General features: G+C 44.2%; 1 long non-coding RNA gene across 1 annotated transcript in view; it reads right to left on the bottom strand.

Moving 5' to 3' along the window:
• Nucleotides 1–2,350: 2,350 nt before the first annotated feature.
• The window catches only part of LOC144380051 (uncharacterized), a 37,438-nt gene continuing 16,480 nt past the window's right edge, over nt 2,351–23,308 (bottom strand). The window contains exon 3 of the long non-coding RNA XR_013443792.1: nt 2,351–2,487. This is a non-coding gene — a long non-coding RNA (uncharacterized LOC144380051). The remainder of the gene's footprint in view (nt 2,488–23,308) is intronic.

Genomic DNA, 23,308 nt, shown 5'->3' with positions numbered 1-23,308 from the left:
GAAAGGGGACCTGCAGGGGTTTTCCCTTTTGTGTTCTTTTTTTTAATGAGCACGTGTCAAAGATTTATTTAATCAGGAACATGAGACCCGTAAGGTGTTACAACCAGATCAAAGGAGCATTCAAAGAACACACAGAGGGGTGCAATCCGGACGGCAGAAATGAATTTACAAAAAAACGCAAACCTAGTCAATATCCACAGTGCAAAAACCAGCTGCATCTCCACTGGACAAAATACATTTGCACTTCTATGGGCAAGAATCGTTTGCATTACTATCAGTTTTCTACAAATGACAGAGTTACAAAAAAACTCGAAGGCAATGAGAGACGCAGATAACCAGGAAGGGTGCGCTAGACAAGACACCCAGTAGTCTTTTTTGCCCATTTTGAAGTTTTTCACATTTTTTCCTGGCAGAATATATGCCTCCCAGATGCTGGGCCACCTGCTGAAATGTCATCAATCATCTAAGGCATTTAGATCCAAGAAGGCAGGGGGGGGGGGCGGAATCCTGGGTCTGCTGGTTGGAAGGACGTGTCCTTCAGGAACTTTTAGGATGGCCCCTCCTCTCTACCTCACCCACTGCTTCTCCCAAGGCCCTGATGGCAGGGAAATGAATTTCTCAGCAGTTACAGGGCTTCCTCAGCTCCTCCTGGGAGACCAGGCTTTCTGGAATTCAGCAGCAAGCTTTCCCGTCCCATTCCTCGCCCTCACTACCAAGTCCTTTCATTCCGTGCCCCTGGCCCCACCAATTTTTCTCTCCTGTTCTAGTATATACTTCAGGAGTCACCTCAGCCCTGGCCAGGCATTCCACTCGGGCCACTTTCCTAAACTGGGAAGTCCATCAGTCTCAAGATCAACCTTGTTCTGCCCTCTCTTCTGTGCTTCCCAACCACTTTGAGACGTCAAGCTAAAAGTCTGAGCCCAGAGATGTAAATTTTTCTAGTTCACTTAGTGGCTATGTAACCTAAGTGACAATTTCCCTAAGCTCCAATTTCCATCATCCTAAATCTCAGCATCTCTGTGTGTATAAATGAATACAGCAAATACTGTGGTCTTCTGTCCAGACCCCCTCCAGGATCTAGAACTGGGGCACTCATTCCCCCAGCTCATAGCACAGCTTCTCCCGGGAAACTGCCCCATGCCAAAGGGAGCTGCCTCACCCAAGAATATGACCTCTCCCCACCACCACCAGCCCCACCAAGAGTAGCCCACTTGCCTCTCGGTCCAAGTGGGGATACGAAGCCTCAGCCCTAGCCCTCTTGCCTCAATTTGGAACATCTCCAAAGGGCCACCTCAATTTCAGTGCTCCCTGTGGGATCAGCTGGGGTCTCTGTTGCAACTAAATCACAGTTCAACTTCTCCTTCTGCCCAGTGCTGCCTCTTTCGCTCCCTTACAGGTGTGTTCCCAAGGGACTATCCCATAAATGTCTTGCCTGAAAGCCTCAGAGTCTCAGCATGTGTTGCCTTGGGAACTCGATCCTGCAACAATGAGAGAGTGCTGAGCATATGGTAGGGGCTCAAATATGCCACTAGCAAGCTATGTGATCCACATCGAGTCACCTCTCTCGTCACAAACACGCGGTTCCACGCTGACGCAGGTATGAGTAAAAAGGCAGGCCAGCCTCGGTAACCTGGCTAAGAAGTGGAGCTTTGGGCAGCGGGGGGGGCTTGTTTTCTGCCCGGCCGCAGTGGAAATTCCACATAGCGGGGTAAGAGTGGGGCCAGGTAAGCCAGCCTGAGATTGTTTCCCTGCCACATCCTGCCAGCCTCCCGAAACTGATATCCCTGGGAAAGGCTGACATTTTACAGTTACATGCTTCTGCAGGTTGGCGGTGTCATTCTCGGCCAGGGCCCCTACGTCTCGGATAAGGGGTGGGATCTTGTCAGGCAGCCACACAGCAGCAGCTACAAGGGGCATCAAGTTTCGGTCACTTTTGGGGTCACTGCTTCTTGCTCAGCCATGCCCAGAAGCAGAAGTACCTGTGCAGCCCTCCATCTCTTGACGAGGGTACAGTCAGGTCACTGAAACTCGCATTTCTCATTCCTGCTGGAGACTGAGGGGGACCTTGGGGACCATAGAGCCCATAAACACTGGTGGAACTGTACTACACACACACACACACACACACCTCCCACCATCTGACTGCCATTCTTGCCACTTCATTCCCAAACACACACACACACACACACACACACACACACAATTTAAGCTTATGTAGATCTGTTGGTTATTTGTGAGACCTTGGACAAAGAAAATGTTATGAGGCTCAGTTTTTTCATCTCTAAAATGGGGATGAGTATTCATGTGAGTACCACAAGCTGCTATAATATGTAAACTCCAAAAATCTCACTGGCTTAACACAGTACAGATTTATTTGTTGCTTGCTTGAAGTTCCAAAGGGCTGTCACTGAGCAGTGGTTGTCCTCCAAGATGTGATTCAAAAGTCAGATTCCTTCTGGCTTATAGTTGCAACATCACCGTGCTCGTCTTCACATGATAGAGGAGGAGAAAAGAACACGGAAGGTCAGAGTTATGGGAGGAGAGCGTAGGCCCGGCCTGGAAGTAACACACGACACCTTCACTAACAAGCCTTTGATCAAAACTCAACCGTATCACCATACTTAACTGCAAAGCAGTCTGGGAAATAGAGTTTTGCAGTGTGCCCACAAGGGGAAGCCAGCCAGTCCCTGCCATGGGATGATAACCTTACAGGATTATTGTAAGATTAATAAAATAAGCATTTCGGGTACACAGTGAGTGTTCAATAGATAATTCGTGTTGCAGTTATTAACACCCACAAGGACAACCCCACAGGTCCCTGAGAAGCAGCTGAAGATGCTGCATCAGACATGGGTCCAAGGCTAAGGAGGTTGATTTTTGTCTTGCTTGAGCCAAACACCACCCATGATAGGCTCACAGTGATGAACTCAAGCTCATCCCTCTGCTGACTCCCCTTGTGGGGAGGAGAGCATGTGGGCTTTAGTTCTGACTTGGGAGGAGGCAGGAAATAGTGGGTGCTTCAATTGCTCCCCACCTACCATGCTGTGACCAGTTTTCTCCTATAATACTAGAAGGCTAACATGACTTGGAACCACAAGAATTCTTTACCCTTCCAAGGACTCCCAGTCTGGCTGTAGGAAGAATGTATGTTCTCCCACGACTTTGACACTGGCCCACTCCTTGAGAAATAATAGCCTTGGCATTATATTTCTATATATAATATAATATATTTCATTATATTTGCCTCCTTTCTTTCTTATTTTAAAATGTCTGCCTAAGCCATTTGGGACAAAGTCTCTCCATGCTCAAATTTCTTCTCTCTGACCTCCAAGGTTCTCTCTCTCTTCTTTTTTTTAAGATTTTATTTATTTATTTGAGGGAGAGAGTGAGAGAGAGCATGAGCAGGGGGAGGGGCAGAGGGAGAAGCAGACTCCCCACTGAGCATGAAACCAGATGCTGGGCTCAATCCCAGGACCCCAGGATCATGACCTGAGCAGAAAGCAGACACTTAACCAACTGAGCCACCTAGGCTGCCCCAGTTCTCTCTTAATAGTAGAATAGAGGAAAGTGGTATTAATGCCAACATATGGGGAAAACTCAAAACACCATTCTCTGATAACCCCACCTGCCACATTCCCCACATACGTGCATGTACATGTGTGAGTGAACAGGCACGAGTCACAGCCACAACCCTCGGATGCACCTGTCATTTTGGCTTGGGGACTCAGGAAAGAAGCAGGAAATGGAAAAGAAGGGAAGTGGGGGGGGGGAGAAGTATGTAGTATAAGATTTGGAAGAAAAAGGCAAGTAAAAGTTCCTTGGAGCTGTGCATGCTGTGAATTGTTGCCCCATCCCGAAATAACTTTATCTCTAATGATCTAGGCTTCTTACAAGAAAGAAGCACCTTGCAGCAAATAACTTTTTTAGAGTTGAAGATGCAGAAAAGCAGAGAATAAAATAATTTCAATGAAACACATCAGTCTTTTGGAAATATTGGTTCACTAGCTTATGCAGATCTTCCAAATGTTGGCTCATTGTATTATACAATATCAAAAAATCCCATGTGTTAGTATTACCACAAGTCTCATTGGAAAATTCTTTAAGAACTGAGAAGCTGCCAAGCTCATGGTTGCAGAAACAAGTTTCCCAAAATTCTAATTTTTGGTTGAAATTTTGTATTTTTATCATTGGTAACAAATACCATCAGTTGTTTTCCTTGAAGAAACAGGCTCATTTTGTTAATTTCCAGGAAAATATCCCCCAGACACCCTTGTCTGAATAACCACAGTTTGTCTGCCAGTCATTCTTTCAAGTAAAAATGGTGTTCCATAAAAAATAAAAAAGAGGGGGGATTAATTGAGCTCTCGACTCAAACATACAAGTGAATTTTTTTTTACACAAGTGCTTTTAATAAAGACAATCATTGTACCTCAGAATGCAACAAAGGTACTTTATTCATACTTCATTATTCAGGATTTTTTTTTTGAAGATTTTTTATTTTTAAGCAATCTCTACACCCAGTGTGGGGCTCGAACTCACAACCCCAAGATCAAGAGTCACATGCTCCACCAACTGAGTCAGCCAGGCGCCCCCTATTCAAGATATATTTTTAAAATGTGTATGCAAGGGGGGGCGCCTGGGTGGCTCCATTGGTTGAGCGACCAACTCTGGATTTCTGCTCAGATTGTGATCCCAGGGTCCTGGGATGGAGCCTGAGTCGGGCTCCGTGCTGGGCGGGGAATCTGCTTGAGGATTCTGTCTATCCCTCCCCCTGCTCATTCACATGCACTCTCTCTCTCTCTAAAATAAATAAATCTTCCAAAAAAATGTGTACACAAGGGCCAAGACTTAATACAATTTATCATTTTTACTATTTCCTTAAGGTCACTCCTAAGTGAACCGGGCAGGTTATCTTTTTCACTTCAGGCAGGTGGCAGGACAGGATGCAAGAGCAGCTCCTAAGGTTTGGGGCCCCTGCACTAAAGACCCAGCAGCTCTATGCGCCATTGGTTTACACCATCAGTGTAAATGTCAATACCATGAAAAAGACAAAGAACATCTTCATGTTATTATGAAAACAGCTTTGAATCTGAGGATCCCTGGAAGAGTCATGGGGACTTTTCGAGATCCTCAGACCACACTTTCGAACAGCTGCTATGGATCAAGCAGAGGTCCTCCTCATCTGTCACCAACCCCAATTCCTCCAGCACTGCCACCACCTCCCAGACACTGAAATACCCACAGTTCTAGGATTGGTATCTATCCTTAATATGTACTTTTACTAGATGGACGATAGCCATAGAAAAATCTATAGATCTTTTGATTTTTTTACATTTGGATAAATATCATGCTGAGGATGTCAGTTTGCAGGGTGCTTTTTTCAGGCAATACTGTATTTTTGAGCTTCCCCCAAATTGATTCAAACAGATCGAGTCTGCTCTTTTCATTGTACAGTATTCCATACAATGTATTACTGTTTTATTTAACCATTCCTCTATTCAAAAATTTTTCTTTCTCTTTTGAAAATATGAGTCTTATTTTGTTTACACATTAAGCAGTGCATTTTGAATCGTATCATGAGATGCTCCTCACACACGAAAAGCTATATATAACGTGCATGTGATATAAAGAATAATATACAAATGGAGTCCCAAGGACAGGGGTGTCCTCACCCTGCTGAAGGGGCCTCATCTTTGGCTGGGAACGGTGCAGACTGGCCAGAGTGAGTTGGGTTTGGTTTCTCACTCGAGAGTTTTGGCAGGCCTTCAGGTACCCAATGAAGACATGAAAAGACATCATTCTTGAAGGTTAAGATGAAACTTGCTATTTTACTCAGGGACAAGGCCCCCCTATTCTGGGACTGAAAGATACACAAAGTTTCCTTGTTCCCTGAAAGCCAGGCTCAGGTTGGAAAGACAGGTCATTTTCCACTGTTTGCTCTCCACACAAGAAAGCACAATTATTATTATTTTTTTAATGCCTTTAACATTTCTGAGGTCCCCAGGTTGCACTGTGAAAACAAGTGACTGCCTTCCTCGGCAATTATGTGAACCTTCAGCATTCTTATTGCAAAACATGATTACTATGTCACTAGTTGCTATTTGTTTTCAGACAATTAAAAATGGGGGGATGTTCTGAGATTGGAGCTGAGGTTCGGAGGGATGCTCGTGGACTCTGGACTGGGTCAGAGCTGAGTGCAACTTGCAGCTCCATCACGCGTGGTTGTGTGACCTTGAGCAGGTCACTTAGAGCCCCCGCACTTCACCTCCTGCATTTGTCAAAGGGACATATTTCCTTATACCAGACAACGTGGGCAGGTAGCCAACATATAGGACATCATCAGTTTCAGATGTAGTGTTCAATAAGTGTGTGGCAATCTGAATGCACAGTAAATAACAGCCGTGGATGCTTATTCATCCTCCATGAGAATTATATCACAACTTTCTGATCCATTACTTTAATTATCAGAATGATGGATTTGACTTGAACCTATGATTCTGGCAAATTTTATAAATACAACCTGACTCTTCACTCCTCCTTGGACTGCCATTCACACTAAGCTTTTTTTTTTTATTTTATTTTATTATGTTATGTTAATCACCATACATTACATCATTAGTTTTTGATGTAGTGTTCCATGATTCATTGTTTGCATATAACACCCAGTGCTCCATGCAGTATGTGCCCTCTTTAATACCCATCACCAGGCTAACCCATCCCCCCGCCCCCTCCCCTCTAGAACCCTCAGTTTGTTTCTCAGAGTCTATAGTCTCTCATGGTTCGTCTCCCCCTCCGATTTCCCTCCCTTCATTTTCCGTTCCCACTATTTTCTTTTTTTTTTTTTTTTAACATATATGGGCTAAATGCCCCAATCAAAAGACACAGGGTATCATATTGGATAAAAAAACAAGACCCATAGATATGCTGTCTACAAGAGACTCATTTTAGACCCAAACACACCTCCAGATTGAAAGTGAGGGGGTGGAAAACCATTTAGCATGCTAATGGACATCAAAAGAAAGCTGGGATAGCAATCCTTATATCACACACTAAGCTTTCTGCCATCCGTTTCCAGCCCACCACTTCACAGAACCTTTCTTTCCACAGATGTCATGACCTTCACATGGCTGAACCCAGTGGGATGTCCATGCCCTCATTTTATCTGACCTCTCCATGGCAGCTTCCTGCTTCTTGAGACTCTGCCCTCCTTGGCTTCTGTGAGCCTCATGTCTCCTGGCTTTCCCCAGCTCCCAGGCAACAACATCCTTCACGGACACTTAGCTGGCAGGGTGCCTCGAGTTTGGTCTCCAGCCCTAATCTCCTCTCACTGTTCATTTCTCTTCCTGACTGATCTCGTTGGCTCTCACATACGGATAAGACCCAGATCTCCATCTCCAGACCTGGCCTCTCTCTGAACTTCTGATTCTGTTTTCTGACTCTCATGAACTCCTCCACAGTGCAGTCCTTGGGCATCTCGAACCAACGTATCCAAAATTCACCATCCCATGTGCCTTCATCCTGAATTTGTGCTTCCTTCGGAAAGCCCCACCTTGGTGAATTCCCCACCACCATCCATTTGGTCATCTCAGTCAAAAACATTAGTATACGCCTAGGAGCATCACATTAGTCACGAGCTGTATAAAAGCTGCTTTTCTTTAAAAAAAAAAAAAAAATACACCTGTGTTGTATTGACTCCAGTCAATTCTCACCCACGTCATTCAAGCCCCTCCTAGAGGACCTCGCTGTCTCTGGTCTAGTGTCTTCTAAATCCATTCTTCAATGTGTATCCAGGATGATCTCTCTGAAACACTCACCTACACCTCGAGTTGACCCACAGATTGCCAACTAGGTGTGGCCATATAATTTATCAGCCAAACAGACACTTTTGATAGTAATAGGGTGTGCTATGAATAATTGCACTGGAACAGCAAATAAACCCTAACTCTCTGCCAGGCACTGTGCTAAGTGCTTTATATACCCAATGCACTTATCGGGCAACTACGATTATTATCCACTTAAGATGAGGAAATTAAGGTTTGCACAGGTTAAGTGGTTGGCCCATGAACACACAACTTGAATCCCAGTTCAAATGAGTGAGATTCAAACTCAGCACCAGCTGACCCTAGAGCTCATACTCTTTTTTTTTTTCTTTTTTTATTGAAGTATAGTTGACACACAATGTTACATTCGTTTCAGGAGTACAATATAATGCATAAGTCGGGCGCCTGGGTGGCTCAGTCATTGAGCGTCTGCCTTCAGCTCAGGTCATGATCCCAGGGTCCTGGGATTGAGCCCCACATCAGGCTCCCTACTCAGCAGGAAGCCTGCTTCTCCCTCTCCCACTCCCCCTGCTTGTGTTCCTGCTCTCGCTCTCTCTCTGTCAAATAAATAAATAAAATCTTTAAAAAAAAATAATGCTTGCATAAGTCTATACATTATAGAGCTCATATGCTTAATCACTTCCCTATACTGATCATTATCATCCCCTTATCTAAAAAAAAAAATGTGCTAGGCTTCCCTATCAATTTCACAACAAAGTTTTCATGGTCTGACATGACCCCACCTTCTCTCTGACCACTCCTTCATAGGAGCGCTTACTGCAGCTGGGCAAAACCAACTGACTTTCTCACCTGGGTGCACTTGCTCTTTGTTTTTCCCATCATTTTCTTCCCATATCCTTATCTAATCCCTTATAGTCCATCAAACTCAGCTCAAATGTCATCTTTCCAAGGTAGCTGCCTCTCCAGTGGGTTCCCTCAGTGTTCTGTGTATGTATAAGTCAGAGCGTGAATTATACTGTAATTTCTGTCCCCCACTAGTAGAGTTTGCTCTGTTGTTTTCTTCAAATTATTGTAACCAAATATTTCATTTATTTGTCTTCAAATGTTCTTCTTTTCTGATAAATGTATTTAAAACTATAATTCTCCTTCTAAATGCTGGTTTGGCTATGCCTCATGAATTTTGACATATAATGATCCCTTTAACCCCAAAATTTGGGGGGCCTTCCTTTGGTTTTCGTTTGTTCATTGTCGGTTTCCAGGAAATGGAAAATTTTAACTCTTTTACTGTTCTTGGTCTTTAATTTTATTACATTATGATCACAGAACATAGTTTGTGTTATATTGACTCTTTGGACCTTTTTTCTATGGCCTAGAACATGGCTGATTCTAATAAATGCATGATGTATGATCAACATGTACATATTCTGCATGTTGGCCATGAAGTGGGATGTGTACGTATATTTTCAGGCTTGTTAGTTATGTTATTTAGTTCTTCTATACCTTTGCTTATTTTAAGTCTGCTCTGTAATAAAATTTCTAATTACCCTATATAAAATTGTATCCCACTATTTAGTACAGATACTAGATACAGTAGAGTCTGTAGTTGAATAAGTGAAGATACTGCCATGACCTTCTTGATATCTAGGGCTCACCTCTTTAGAAACAAGTCATTTATTTTTTTAAAGACTTTATTTATTTATTTGAGAGAGAGAGAGCACAAGCGGGGGAGCAGCAGATGGAGAAGAAAAAGCAGACTCCCTGCTGAGCAGGGAGCCCAATGTGGGGCTCAATCCCAGGACCCTGAGATCATGACCTGAGCAGAATGACACTTAACCGACTGAGCCAGCCAGGTGCCCCAGAAACAAGTCATTTAGAACTCAACTCAACTAATCTTTAGCTCTGACTCAACATGCCCTTGGCCACTCCAGTACCACTCCTAGGGGAGAAGGATTAGAGAGTAAACAGAGGCAAGGACACATGTAAGAGAGGGTGCTAGTCCTTAACCTTCATGAACTCTGCGGCCACTCTTTCGTTTGTGAAAGTTCTTTCTCACAATGTAGGTATTTGGTTTTAGCTTCATGCCAGGACCACCAGGGAAGTGAGTCAGGTATGTATGTATGTATGTATGTATTTAATTTGGGGGGATGGAAGTTTGTACAAGTCAGGTTGTATTATCTCAATTCTCCAGCTGAGAATCTGAAGGACTAGATCATACTCCAGGGTCACACAGAGCATTGGTAAGTATATGGAGAAAAATGCAGGTGGGAATGTAAAACGGAGCAGCTATTGTGGAAAACAGTCTGGAATTCCCTCAGAAAGCTCAACAGAGAGATCACATATGACCCAGCAATTCCACTCCCAGGTATATACCCAAGAGAATTGAAAACATATGTTCACACAAAAATGGAGGCATAAATGTTCATGACAGCATTATTCATAATTGCTAAAAACTGGAAACAACCTGAATGTCCATCCATTCATGAATGGACAAAATGTAGTACATCCATACGATGAAATATTGTTGAGACATAAAAATGAATGAAGGACTGATATATGCTGCACTATGGATGAACCTTGAAAACATGATGCTCAGTGAAAAAAAGTGTGACACAAAAGCCCACCTATTATATGATTCCATTTATATGAAATGCCTGGAATAGGCAAATCCATAGGGTTAGAAAGTAAACTCATGGTTTTCAGGGGCAGGAGGGGAGGGGGAAATGAGGAGTGACTGCTAATGAATGTGGATTTCTCTTTGGGGTAACAAAAATAATCCGGAATTAGGGGCACCTGGGTGGCTCAGTCGGTTAAGCATCTGCCTTCAGAACCCCAGGGGCCTGGGATCGAGCCCTGAATTGGGCTCCTTGCTCAGCAGGGAACCTGCTTCTCTCTCTCCCTCTGCCTGCCATTCCCCCTGTTCGTGTGCTCCCAATCTCTCTGTCAAATAAATAAAATCTTAAAAAAATAATCTGGAATTAGACAGTGATAATGGTTGCAAAACCTTGTATTTATACTTAAGTCCAGTGAACTGTGCATTTTAGAAGGGTGCATTTTATGGCATATGAATCATATCTCGGTTTTTAAAAAGAGGATGGCAAATCAAGAATCATAGATCCCAGGGCGCCTGGGTGGCTCAGTTGGTTAAGCGACTGCCTTCGGCTCAGGTCATGATCCTGGAGTCCCTGGATCGAGTCCCGCATCGGGCTCCCTGCTCGGCAGGGAGTCTGCTTCTCCCTCTGACCCTCCCCACTCTCATGCTCTCTGTCTCTCATTCTCTCTCTCTCAAATAAATAAATAAAATCTTTAAAAAAAAAAAAAAAGAATCATAGATCCCTGCTCCAAATCCCAGCAGAAAATGCCTCAGAAGCAGTGCAGTACACAAGACCGTGGACCTTGGAAAAAGATGGAGTGTATTCAAGTCCTACCCTTCCAATTATGACCTCCAGAACTTGGGCATTTTTTTTAAAGATTTTTTATTTATTTATTTGAGAGAAAAAGAGAGAGAGAGAAAGTGAGAGTGTGAGTACAAGCAGGGGGAGGGGCAGAGGGAGAAACAGACTCCCTGCTGAGCAGGGAGCCCTATGTAGCAGGGGGCTCCGCTCGATCCCAGCTGAAGGCGGATGCTTTACAGACTGAGCCACCCAGGCACCCCAGCACTTGGGCATTTTATTTCATTTCTATAAACATGAGTTTTATTTCCTGTAAAATGAGAGCATTATTACCTATTTCATGGGGTGGTTGTAAGGATTAAATGAAGCCATCTACCCAAGACAGCTAGTACTATACCACAACATGTAATAAGTGACTGCTACTATTATTATTATTTGTATTATTACAATTATTATTTTCACATCTTTCAGATCTTTCATCTCTAATAATATTTTTAGTACTATTCTTATATGACACTTCCAATAACAGAGATACTGAATGGTTCCAGTTTCTGTGAGCACAATCTTGGCAAATTCTTTAGACAATATGGCGTAAAGGAAAATCTATTTTTAGTCTACTGAGATATGCACTGTTCTTGTTCCATGAAATAAATAATAATTAGCAAAACAGCTGCTGAAAGCATGTCACATGAATTCATTTAATATATTGTTATAAATAGCAGTAGAAATATTTGCCCATTGCGCCCCCTTGTGAGAGTTTAGGGGAACTATCTTTATTCCAGAGAGTAGGGAGTTTTGCACCTTGAAATTCAAAGGGTGGTCCTCAGATCAGCAGCACGGGTATCATGTAAAACCTTGCTAGAAATGTAGATCTTGCATTCCCCCCCCCCCCCCCCGCCAGTTAGAATCTACATCTTAACACTCTCCCTGGATGATTTTTATACACATTAAGTTTGAGAAGTATTGGCTTGAAGCATATTGTAAACACTTATCTCTATTCAGGAAGCATTTATTGAGTGTCTTACTATCATATGTTAAATACTGCACCAGGAAGTGGAAATAGCAAGATAGATTTAATTTTTCCATGAGGAAATCTGTGATTAAAAACCTGTAATAGTTGGAATTAATGGTGCACCTTAAAGAGGTAAATTACATGGTTTGTGAGTTATATCCCAAATTTAAAAAAAAAAAAAGTATGTCAAATCAGGAATCATAGATCATGCTCTAAATTCCAATAGAAAAGTTTCAAGGAAGAAGCACAGCACACAAGAATGTGGACTTTGGAAACAGATGCATCATATTAAAATTTTACCCTCCCCATCCAATGAACACTATAGTAAAGTTGTGTATAAGATTCAATGCTACACAAAATGAGAACAACTAACTCTGAGTGGAAGAACAGAAGGAAGGTTCAAGGAGGAGGTTGTATTTGAGATCAAGCTCAGTAAGCAGAAATTTACCAGGTGGAGAATGTTGGGCAGGGTATTCCAGTCTGAAGGAATGCTATGGGGCAAAGCACATACATTCAAAGGCATGTGATATGTTAGAAGAATGTCAAATCTTTTGGTAAGTCTTTGGTGGGCAGTGTTTGTAAAAAAGGCAATTACCTTGGGGCACCCTTAGCCAGACTGCCAAGTTAAAAAGAGAGAAAAACACAATTCCCAATATTATAAATGAAAGAGGGGATGTAATGATGGACACTAGGGTGATTATTGTTAATACTGCATTGCATATTTGAAAGTTGCTAAGTGAGTAGATCTCAAAAGTCCTCATCACGAGGAAAAAAAAAACATAACTATGAACGGTGAGAGATGTTAACTAGTCTCATTGTGGTTATCATTTCACAATATACACACATATCAAAGCATTATGTTGTACACCTAAAACTAATATAATGTTATATGTTAATTATATGTCAATTTTTTAAAAAGAAATGAAAGAGGAGAAACACAAATTAGCAATATCGGAAATGAAGGAGAGACACCACTATCACGTTTGCAGTCATTAACGAGACAAAAAATATTATAAAAAGATTTTTGCCAATAAATTCAACAACTTAGATGAAGTAGACAGATGTCCTGAAAGACACAAATTAACAAAACCGACTCAAGAAAAAATTAGGAAATCTGAGTATCCCAATATCTGTTAAAGAAAATAAATTTGCAATTTTAAAACCTTCTGACAATGAAACCTTCAGACCCAGATATCTTTACTGATAAATTCTATCAAGCACTTAAAGAAGGTATAAAACCAATTCTATGCAAACTCTTCCAGGGAATAGAGGAAAAGAGAGCACTTCTCAACTCACTTCAAAAGACCAGCACTACCTTATGCCCTAAAGCAGGCAAACACTTTACAAGAAATGAAAAACTGAGACCAATATCCTTCATAATGCAAACACAAAAATCTGTAATAAAATCTTAGTAAATCAAATCAGCCAATGTATAAAAAAGGTAACACATCATGAACCAAGTGTTAACAGATCAAAGGAGAAAACCCACATGATTTGCTCAATCGATGAAGAAAAAGCACTTGACAAGACAACAATTTCTTAGAAAGTTAAGTATACACGTGACACACACTCGGCAGTTCTAGGTGTTACCCAGGGGAAATTAAAACCTATGTCTACACAAAGACTAGTATGCAAATACCCACAGCAGTGTTCATCGTACTGACCAAAAACCCGAAACAATCCAAATGCCCATTAACAGGGGAATGGAGACACAAAGAGTATATCCATACAATGGAAAACTACTCGGCAATAGTAACGATGACCTATGACACATGCAATGACATGGATGAATCTCAACATTCTTAAGCCCAGTGACAGGAGCCTGACATAAAAGAGCACATACTGTATCATTTCATTTATATGAAACTACAAAAAAGACAAATCTATCATGACAGAAGGCAGATCACTGGAAGCCTAGGACCAGGGGCAGATGGAAAATTGACTGAGGAAGGGCACAGGGAACATTGTAGGATGATGGAAATGTTCTACAGATTGATTGTGATACTGATTGCACAAATGTATAAATACGTCAAAAGTCACCAAATGTACACCTAGAAGAGGTGCAGTCTCATGTGGAAATTATACCTCAATAAAGCTGATTTTCTTTTTTTTAACCAAAGCACATCTATGGGGGTTTTCATTGGAAAAAGGAACTGTCCTTACAGGGTCTTGCAGATGCTGGGTATGACTTTGAGCTGGACCATGGAATGCTCTAGCATTATTGATGGGGTCAGAGATGCCTGTCTGCTGGGGCTCTGGGGACAGTTTGAATCCTAACACACATACCAGCGCGGTGGGTACAGACAGCGCTGCTGATGCTCCCAGCTCAGGGAAAATGTGAAGGGCTCAAAGCACTGGTGGGCTTTGGATTACATTTTTGTACTTGGGTCATTCACGACAGTTCCCAGACAAGCAATATCATCCCGGCTACATGGGCAAGGGGATCAAGTCTCCAGCCACTTTTCCAGGAACCTCCTGGTGCTGGTGCTGGCCCCATGGTGAAGAGGGGTGAAGAGAGGTGAAGAGAGAGGCATCCAGAGGTAAGGAGAATATAGCTTTAAGAGCTGAGAGTCCAGTCTGGTGGCACAAAGCCAGCGGGGCAGGACTGGGTCTTTCCTGGGGAAGAAGTCAGAGTGAGAACCCAGGTTTCATGGCTAGGATGAAGGGCAGAGAGGGACAGGGTAGGCTAGCATCTTTAATGTACTTTCTAGGGAACCCATATGGCCTGAGGAAGACTCACCCTCCTTGTCCCAATCCCTGCCTTCTCAGAGCTTCCCTCCCAAAGCTGCCTGTGCCAGGCCAGCCCCTGGCACACACGTGTTGCCTGAACAGACACAGAGCTTCTGCTCCATTGAACTGGTTCCTTTCCTATTCTGTCCCATTTCCAGTAGTGCTTGATGATCACGTATGGTCCTTAGGGTTAGAATGATGGTCTTAGAATCACTTGCACTCCCCTATATTCTGAGAAGGAAAGTAGAGACTTGGGGGGTGGTACTGACATCCCAATTATGAATTAGAGAACTTTAGATCCAAACAGATCTGAGTTCAAATTCCACTCTCCCATTTACGAGCTGGACCAAACTGGACAAACTCCTCAAGGTCTTTAAGCCTCCTTCACTTTAACTGTAAAATAGGTACAATGACCCGTGCTTCATGGGGTTGTCCCAAGGATGACACAAGACAATGTGTGCCCTGCACCTGCAGGCCATCGACCACATTGCAGGCCATCAGAAGTGGTCTTGGGGGTAGGCGGGAGTGCTGCATCTTGCCAGGCAAAGGGCTGACCTGGACATATCTCATTGTCTTCTCTGGCCTCTGCTTCTAAATAACTGAACTGCAATGTTCATTTTGGTTACTTACTGCTCATTAGTGTCCTTTCTTCTTCCTTCTTTTCTGCTCTTCTTTATCTAAGCAGAGGAAACTGAGTTCTCAGTGGTAGTTTTTGGGCCAACCGATACCCTTCGCCAGCTTTATAACTGAGGGTGGTGGTGGCGGACTCAATGACACCCCCAGCCACAGCAGTGACACTGACATCCAATCCTACCCACACAGCAGGCTCTGCCCTCCTTGGCGGCAGCAAGGGGCTGGGAACGCAACAAGGCTCAGATCGCCACGGTCCCTGGCAACCTAAACCCATACACTGAAACCACTGGCGCAGCGACCACCACTGTCTCCTTGTGCAGAGTGTTCTCCCACCATGGCCTGGGCAAGCAGGACAGACGAGGGGATGAAGTTTATTCTCACAGGTCTCAGCCATGCCTGGAAGGGAAATTGCAGGCAGATACACGTGCAAGAGGTTTTCGAACTCCAGCCCAAGGCACCTCTTTATCTAGAGCTCACATTCTTCCATGTAACCTCAGTAACTGACCCCTTCCCCTTCCTCTAGGTGGGGCTCATGAACCACAAATTACTATGACTGATTACTAGTTACTTCATCTGTAGGGGTTCTGAGCATCACGATGTCATTTGCATAAAGGGGCAACTCAAAACTCAGGAAACCAGAAAGGAGATTCGCACCATCAGTCCTTAGCCAAGACCCCAGGTCATATTCCACCTTGGCTCACTTCCCTCCTGTGGTCATAAGAAAGTCAAAACTTCACAGCATTCTACCCAAATACATCCCCTGTGCTTACTAAAACCTAATAACTGTCTGTATTCTGATACTATAGATTTATCTTACAATTGATACTACTCTCCAATGACATCAGTAATGGCCAGCACTTACTGAGCACTGCTATGTCCAAAGAACTGTGCTAAGGGGCGCCTGGGTGGCTCAGTTGGTTAAGCGACTGCCTTCGGCTCAGGTCATGATCCTGGAGTCCCTGGATCGAGTCCCGCATCGGGCTCCCTGCTCGGCAGGGAGTCTGCTTCTCCCTCTGACCCTCCCCCCTCTCATGTGCTCTCTCTCATTCTCTCTCTCTCAAATAAATAAATAAAATCTTAAAAAAAAAAAAAAAAAAAAAAAAAAAACAAAGAACTGTGCTAAGTATTTGAGACACACGATTTCACTTGATCCCTACAACATTCTATGAGGTAGTTACCATTATTATCCCCACTTCACAAAAAAAGGAAACTGAGGCTCTGAGACTTTGAGTCACTTACCCAACTAGTAAATAATAGAGGAGGTATTTGAATCCAGATCTGTTCTCATTGTTATTGCCATCACCATTCTGTCATCACTGGTTAGAAAGCAGAGGAGAACATTTTCTCTTAGCCCCTGTGGTGTTGGGTACCATTTTCCGGTGATCGAGACACATGATCTCCTATTAATACACAGGAAAGTGTCCTTCTCTGTGTTGACAATGTGGCCCTACCCTTCAGGTCCAAGAAGGGTCTCAAGAAACAATTTAACCTGGTAGCTAAGTTATTGCCAGAGAGAAAAGGAAACTAGTCATTCAGATAAAATACATTGCCATTTTTCAACCATATCTTTGGTATCCTGATGCATGATGGTAATGATTTGCCAGGTGTGGCAATTGGCTGGGCTTTGATCCTGCTGCAATCACCTGGGTTCAGTGCACTGGAGAGCCACGTTGAGGGTCTAGTGGGGCAGAGCAGGGCTCTCAGAGTCACCTGCCTCAACCTTCCTGATTATGCTATGAGGCCTCTGCTCCCTGTTGTAAACCTCAGGGGCTTCCCTGGAATGCTTGTAGAGCATGTGGGAGAAAAGTCTTAAGCTCTTTCCTGAGAAGAGCTGCACCCCATCTGTAGGTTCCCTGTGCCCGTCCAAGAGGCTGGATTTGGTGGGAGCAAGGAGTGGGTAGTAGAGGAGCAGGATTTTATTACAGTAAGACTAATGAGGTGCTTCCTCATTCAGAACCAGATATCCCAGTCCTCTTGCATAGCGTAGGGTCAAAAATGTAAGTGTTGAGGAAGTGCACAGGAGAGGCGATGTGAGCTAGGGCAGTGGAAAAGGCTTCAGAAGCAAAGAGCTAAGCAAAGGGGCAGGATTCGGATAAGAAGGATGTGCCTGGAAGAGAACAGATGAAAGATTATGCTGGATGAGGACCAAAGGGAGAGGTTGGAGGCATGTGGGGTCACCAAGGACCGCATGGGTGCCTGAGCATCCAGCCAGAGTGGGTCTGGAATGAATGAGAGGAGGCGGCGGGAAACAGGGCTGGACCATGAGGTAAGTGGTTTCTCGGGACAACCAAACTCACAGGGTGTGCTGGACGGAGAAGAGACAGAGACGCTGAAAGCAGCTGGGTGTCAGTTCAACTCAGTTCTGACAGGGTCTACCTGGAGATACCATCAGATCCCATAGGTAAAGGGCTCAGTCCTACAAGACTGCCCCTCCTCCCACTTCAGACACCTGTGCTTCCTACCAGCTGGGTATAGATCTGAGGTTCCAACGACCCCCTCCTCAGGTTCGATTAATTTGCCAAAGCAGCTCCCAGAACTCAGAGAGACATTTTACTTACCACATCACCAGTTTATTATAAAAGGATACAACTCAAGAACAGCCAGATGGACAAGATGCAGCGGGCGAAGTACGGAGAAAGGGCTCAGAGCTTCCATGACCTCTCCAGGCACAGAGCCCTCCCCAAATCTCCACGTGTTCACCAACCTGGAAATTCTCCAAACCCCATCCTTTTGGGTTTTTATGAAGGCTTCATTTCACTGTCATAATTGATTAAATCATTGGCCACTGACAATTGATTCAACCTCTAATCCCTCTCCCATCCCTGAGGTCAGAGGGTGAGACAAAGTTCCAACCCTCTAATCAGAGGGTTGGTTCTGCCAACCAGTCCCTATCCTTAGAGGTCTATCTCCCAAAAGTTGCCTCATTAACATAACAAAAGACACCTTTATCACTCTTAGCACTTACAAAATTCCAAGCGTTTTAGGAGATTTGCACAAGAAAGGAGAATGAAGCTCAAATACATATTTATTAGACATTACAATATCACAGGAGGCAAGCGCCATCACTGTGTCACCTGGTCACCTAGGCCTAACACAATCCAACACAGCTCCCAGCCCCTTGTAGGTGCACCCAGCAAAGGTCACCTGTAGGCAGTGAGGTTGCAGTTGATTTGCATAATGTAAAAAAAACCCGCCCATCTGTAAAATCCTGCCCCCACCTGCAACTATTCTTGATAAAACAACTGGAAGTTTACTTTAGGTTCACAGCCAGGAAAAGGAGATTTGACCTTGCAGTCTTCCTAGGCTTTTGCCCTTTCTGTACCTACCCAGTTCCTAAAGCAGTAGTGGACAGTGCCTTAGGGTGCCTTCCAGCCAAAGGCATATTGTCTGAGGCTCATCTTTCCTTCCTCAGCTGGCCTGGGATGGCAGGACCTTACCCCAACCTGTGCTGTCCCATCTCTTTTCCCTCAAGCAAGATGCACTGGACACGCATTTCTACACCATTCCACCTCCTGTTGTCCCCTGGGGTCCCATTAGAGTTTGTCAGTCTTTCTTGTGTAGTTCAGGACTTGGCCTTGAAGACTGCTTGGAAAAGGAGCCTGCTCAGAACTGAGCATCCCAGGGCACCTGGCTTGGTCATTGGAGCATGCAACTCTTGATCTCAGGGTTGTAGGTTCAAGCCCCATGTTGGGTATAGAGATTACTTAAAAATAAAAATTTGGAAAAAAATTAAAAAAACAAAAGAACTGAGCATCTTAAGACGGTCACCTCCTGGAAAAGCCCATTGGGAAACTCTTCGCCATCCAGGAACCCTCAAACATCAGAGATACAAGAGCCCATTAATTTAGATCTTTCCAAGCAGGAGCCCATTTCTCAGAAAGAATCCCCTCCCTTCCCACCTCCACCTGCAAGGGCTTTCTACATTTCCTGACCGTTCCTGGCACCTTCACCTTGACCTACAGGTACGGCTTCTTGGGACTATGACAGTTATTTTAGATGTATGTTTTGTGTTTGTGAATTTAAATAGACCTCTGGGAACAGGAGCCAATCTCTGCTGGACACCTGTACTTGCAGGCAAGATTGTTCCTATTCATTTCCCCTGGTGACATCATTCAACACTCACAGAAAGACTGAGAGATTGGTTCCATTAGGTCCTGTTTGGATTAGAGGACCCAGAAGCACGAAGAGGTTAAGTTGCTCTTCTGAGTTCACAGGAGTAGGAATTGAGGGAGGCAAGATTCTCTGTCTGACTCTGAAGCCCAAACTCCAGACACCTATGCTCAGGTGCAGGGCTATCCAATGTGGAATCCACGAGCCAGGACGGTAGCTATTTACGTTTCAATTTAAATCAAGTAAAATAAAAAATCCACTTCCTCAGTAATTATAGCCACATTCCACGTGCTCAATAGCCACACGTGGCTAGTGGCTACCACAGCAGAGACTGCAAATACGGAACACGTCCATCCTTGCGGAAGCTCTCCAGGACAGCCTGCAATGTGATGCTTTATCATTTATACACCTGGGCATGATGCAAAGTCACCGCCTTGCCTCACTGTCCTTACCGCTACCCAATCCATTCAGTGAAATAGCCCCAAATGCATCTTTAGAGAAGCATGACCTTGACTTGTCTTTCTTTTCTCTCTGCTATCTCTCTTCAGTCTCCAGGAAAGCGGCAGGAACCCTCAGCACAGAGTCAGAAGGGAGGAATGAGATCTGAGTACTAAGAATGCATGTCCGGGCCTCCCCACACACCCTGGCTGTCCAGCAGGAGAACTGCAGTGAGGGAGGACCCCAGCCGAGGTCCCAGGCACAGGGGCAGCCTGGACATCACTGACCTTCCAGTGTACGCTCCTGGCCCCCAAGCTTGTTATGTTATGGCCAGCCGTCCCTGGCAACAAGGCTTCTACTTGCTTCTGGGAAGGGTTAGTGTTTTTATTAAACCTTGGCTTCTCTACACTCAGAGCTCACATCTGGAAAAGAAATTTCATTCTCTGATCATCTACCATGTGGTTTCTTTCTACAAATAAACTTTTTTATGAAAGGAATGAACCCAGCACGTGGCCCGTTGCCCCCCTCCCCTTCCCTGCCCCAGCAGCATCTAGAGCCACGCTCCGCAAGGATATCCAGTTCCCTCCCTGTGACTCTCCCGCTCTCAGGACCCAGCATGGAAGCTGCCCCTGTTCTCCCCATCTCTGCCTCCGCAGCCAGCTCCATTTCGCATCCTGTTCATTTCTGGTCCAAGTACAGCCTCCTGACACTGTAGTCTTTTCCTGCTGGTTATGGGTCCTGGTTTGCCTGTTTTTCTGTGACCACCTCCTATGCCAGGGGGGTGAGGTATGGGGTGAGCCCTGCTTTTTTGGCTGTGTGCCAGTTGACCCACAATGAAGTCAAAATCAAGATGCCAAAGTTCTTCCCAACACAGTACTGAGTGTACATTCCAAGCCTCAAGCTGTCGTGGCCAAGTCAGTTGGGGCACCCGACCATGATTTTCTCTTTTCTTTGGGAGACTGACTATGACCTTTCCTCTGGCTTTGTTCCTCCATATCAGACTCAGTGTCAGATAGGAGGTTGTCAATGGACACAGCCTCCCTACGGTCAGCCCCTCTGGAAGGGCTTCTTTCCAGGTGACTCTGGCCTCTCCCTCAGCTAGGGACATGCTTTACCTTCTGGACCTACAAATAGCAGGCTTTAAGGACCCTTTTCCTGTTTGATAACACAGAGAAAGCAGAAGGAAGAAGAGCATGATGAGGAAGGTTGACTGGAAGTAAAAGTATTGGCAAAACATTTGCTAATGAGGGCGCCTGGGTGGCTCAGATGGTTAAGCATCTGCCTTCGGCTCAGGTCATGATCTCAGGGTCCTGGGATCGAGTCCCGCATCAGGCTCCCTGCTCCTTGGGAGCCTGCTTCTCCCTCTGCCTCTCTCTCTCTCTCTCTCTCTGTCTCTCATGAATAAATAAATAAAATCTTTAAAAAAATAAAAATAAAAAAATAAAAAAAAAACATTTGCTAATGAGCCCCTGTCGGTCTATATTCATAACTCTTCTGCTACTCTAAAAACAGCCCATACAAGCTGATAAAATTCTCAGTGAAACCCTATGAAAAAATGGGCAGAATTTATGAAAAGGTGATGCTCACACACATACATAGATGTGCCCACAGGATAACTGAAATGTCTAAAATGCAATATGTTCAATTTCACTGACCACCAGGGAAATAAAATGCAAGTAACTATGAGAAGCCAGTTCTCACCCGTTGGACTGGCAAAAATTAAAAATAATAATCATTCCCCATGCTGGTAGGATGCTTTGCCAAAGAACAGTGAAGGGTCTAGAATGTTATGTCCCTTGCATAATTTTTGTACTTTCTATGTGTGGATACAGTAGAAACATGAGGCGCTTGGATGGAAGGGTGTGGGGGAAGTGTTCTTTACTGATGCAACCAGATGAACAGTCAGAGTAAATAGCAGGGTCAGCCCCTGACACCTGGATTAGTCCCTGACACCTAGACACACAGACAGTGCTATGAGCACCATAGCAATTCTCTCGGGAGTGGCAGGGTTCACTCCATAGACAAGGGATGAAAGAAAGAATTTCCTCCATTTGTATACAGGAGTTATCCCCCTCCTCTCTAGAAGGAAAGAAGAAAAACCTTGGTTCCTTGGAAAAGGGATGAGAAGGATCCTGGCTTCTCACTCTACCCTTTGGAACATAAAAACAACTCTCCAAGGGCCCGCTAAACCCAGAGTCTCAGGCTTTTACCATCAAGAGATGTCTCCAAGGTCTGGGCTTCATTCCTTTTGAAATGTAAATACCTGGCAGGATAGCAGTCTAGTATTCCTGACACTTTAGAAGTGTAACAGAAATCTAGTCCAGGTTATAATCATTGGTCCCTCTTGGAGAGATAAGAGAAGTTTTATTACCCTTTTGGACTAGAGGAATTAACAAAAGTCTGCAGATCTAATTCTCATACTGTGTGAAAAGCAAAATGTGCCTAGGAGAACTGAAGTCAAACATTCCCTGGCTTTATACCATGCACATTCCTCTGTCTCAGGAGGCTAGGGCTTTTTACAGGAATGCTGAGAAGTCCAGAGAAGGTCTGTGTCCCTACAGAGGGCTGCATAGAGAAAAGAGCATTCTTGGGTTTTGCTGATAGAACGTGAATTGTGATACCTCTTCAGGGAAGTAATCTAGCAAATCTATTCTGACCACACACCTTCATACTCTAGAAATCCCACTTATGGAAAGTAACAAATAGAAATGAAGCATGAGGTCAAAAGAATATACCTCTATGAATGCAGATTGCAGAATTGATAGACATGGAAAACAATCAAAATGCCTATCAGTATGAAATACAGTATAAATTGCTGAAACATTCATACCATGAAATATTATGCTGGGGGGGCACCTGGGTGGCTCAGTTGGTTGGGCGACTGCCTTCGGCTCGGGTCATAATCCTGGAGTCCCTGGATCAAGTCCCGCATCGGGCTCCCTGCTCTGCAGGGAGTCTGCTTCTCCCTCTGACCCTCCCCCCTCTCATGTGCTCTCTCTCATTCTCTCTCTCTCAAATAAATAAAATCTTTAAAAAAAAAAAAAGAGGGCGCCTGGGTGGCTCAGATGGTTAAGCATCTGCCTTCGGCTCAGGTCATGATCCCAGACTCCTGGGATCGAGTCCCGCATCGGGCTCCCTGCTCAGCGGGGAGCCTGCTTCTCCCTCTGCCTCTCTCTCTCTCTCTCTCTCTGTCTCTTATGAATAAATAAATAAAA

The sequence above is a fragment of the Halichoerus grypus genome, chromosome 14 (genome assembly GCF_964656455.1).
Source record: "Halichoerus grypus chromosome 14, mHalGry1.hap1.1, whole genome shotgun sequence".
In the NCBI taxonomy this organism is placed as follows: Eukaryota; Metazoa; Chordata; class Mammalia; order Carnivora; family Phocidae; genus Halichoerus; species Halichoerus grypus.
This window is presented reverse-complemented; position numbering and strand designations above follow the sequence as displayed.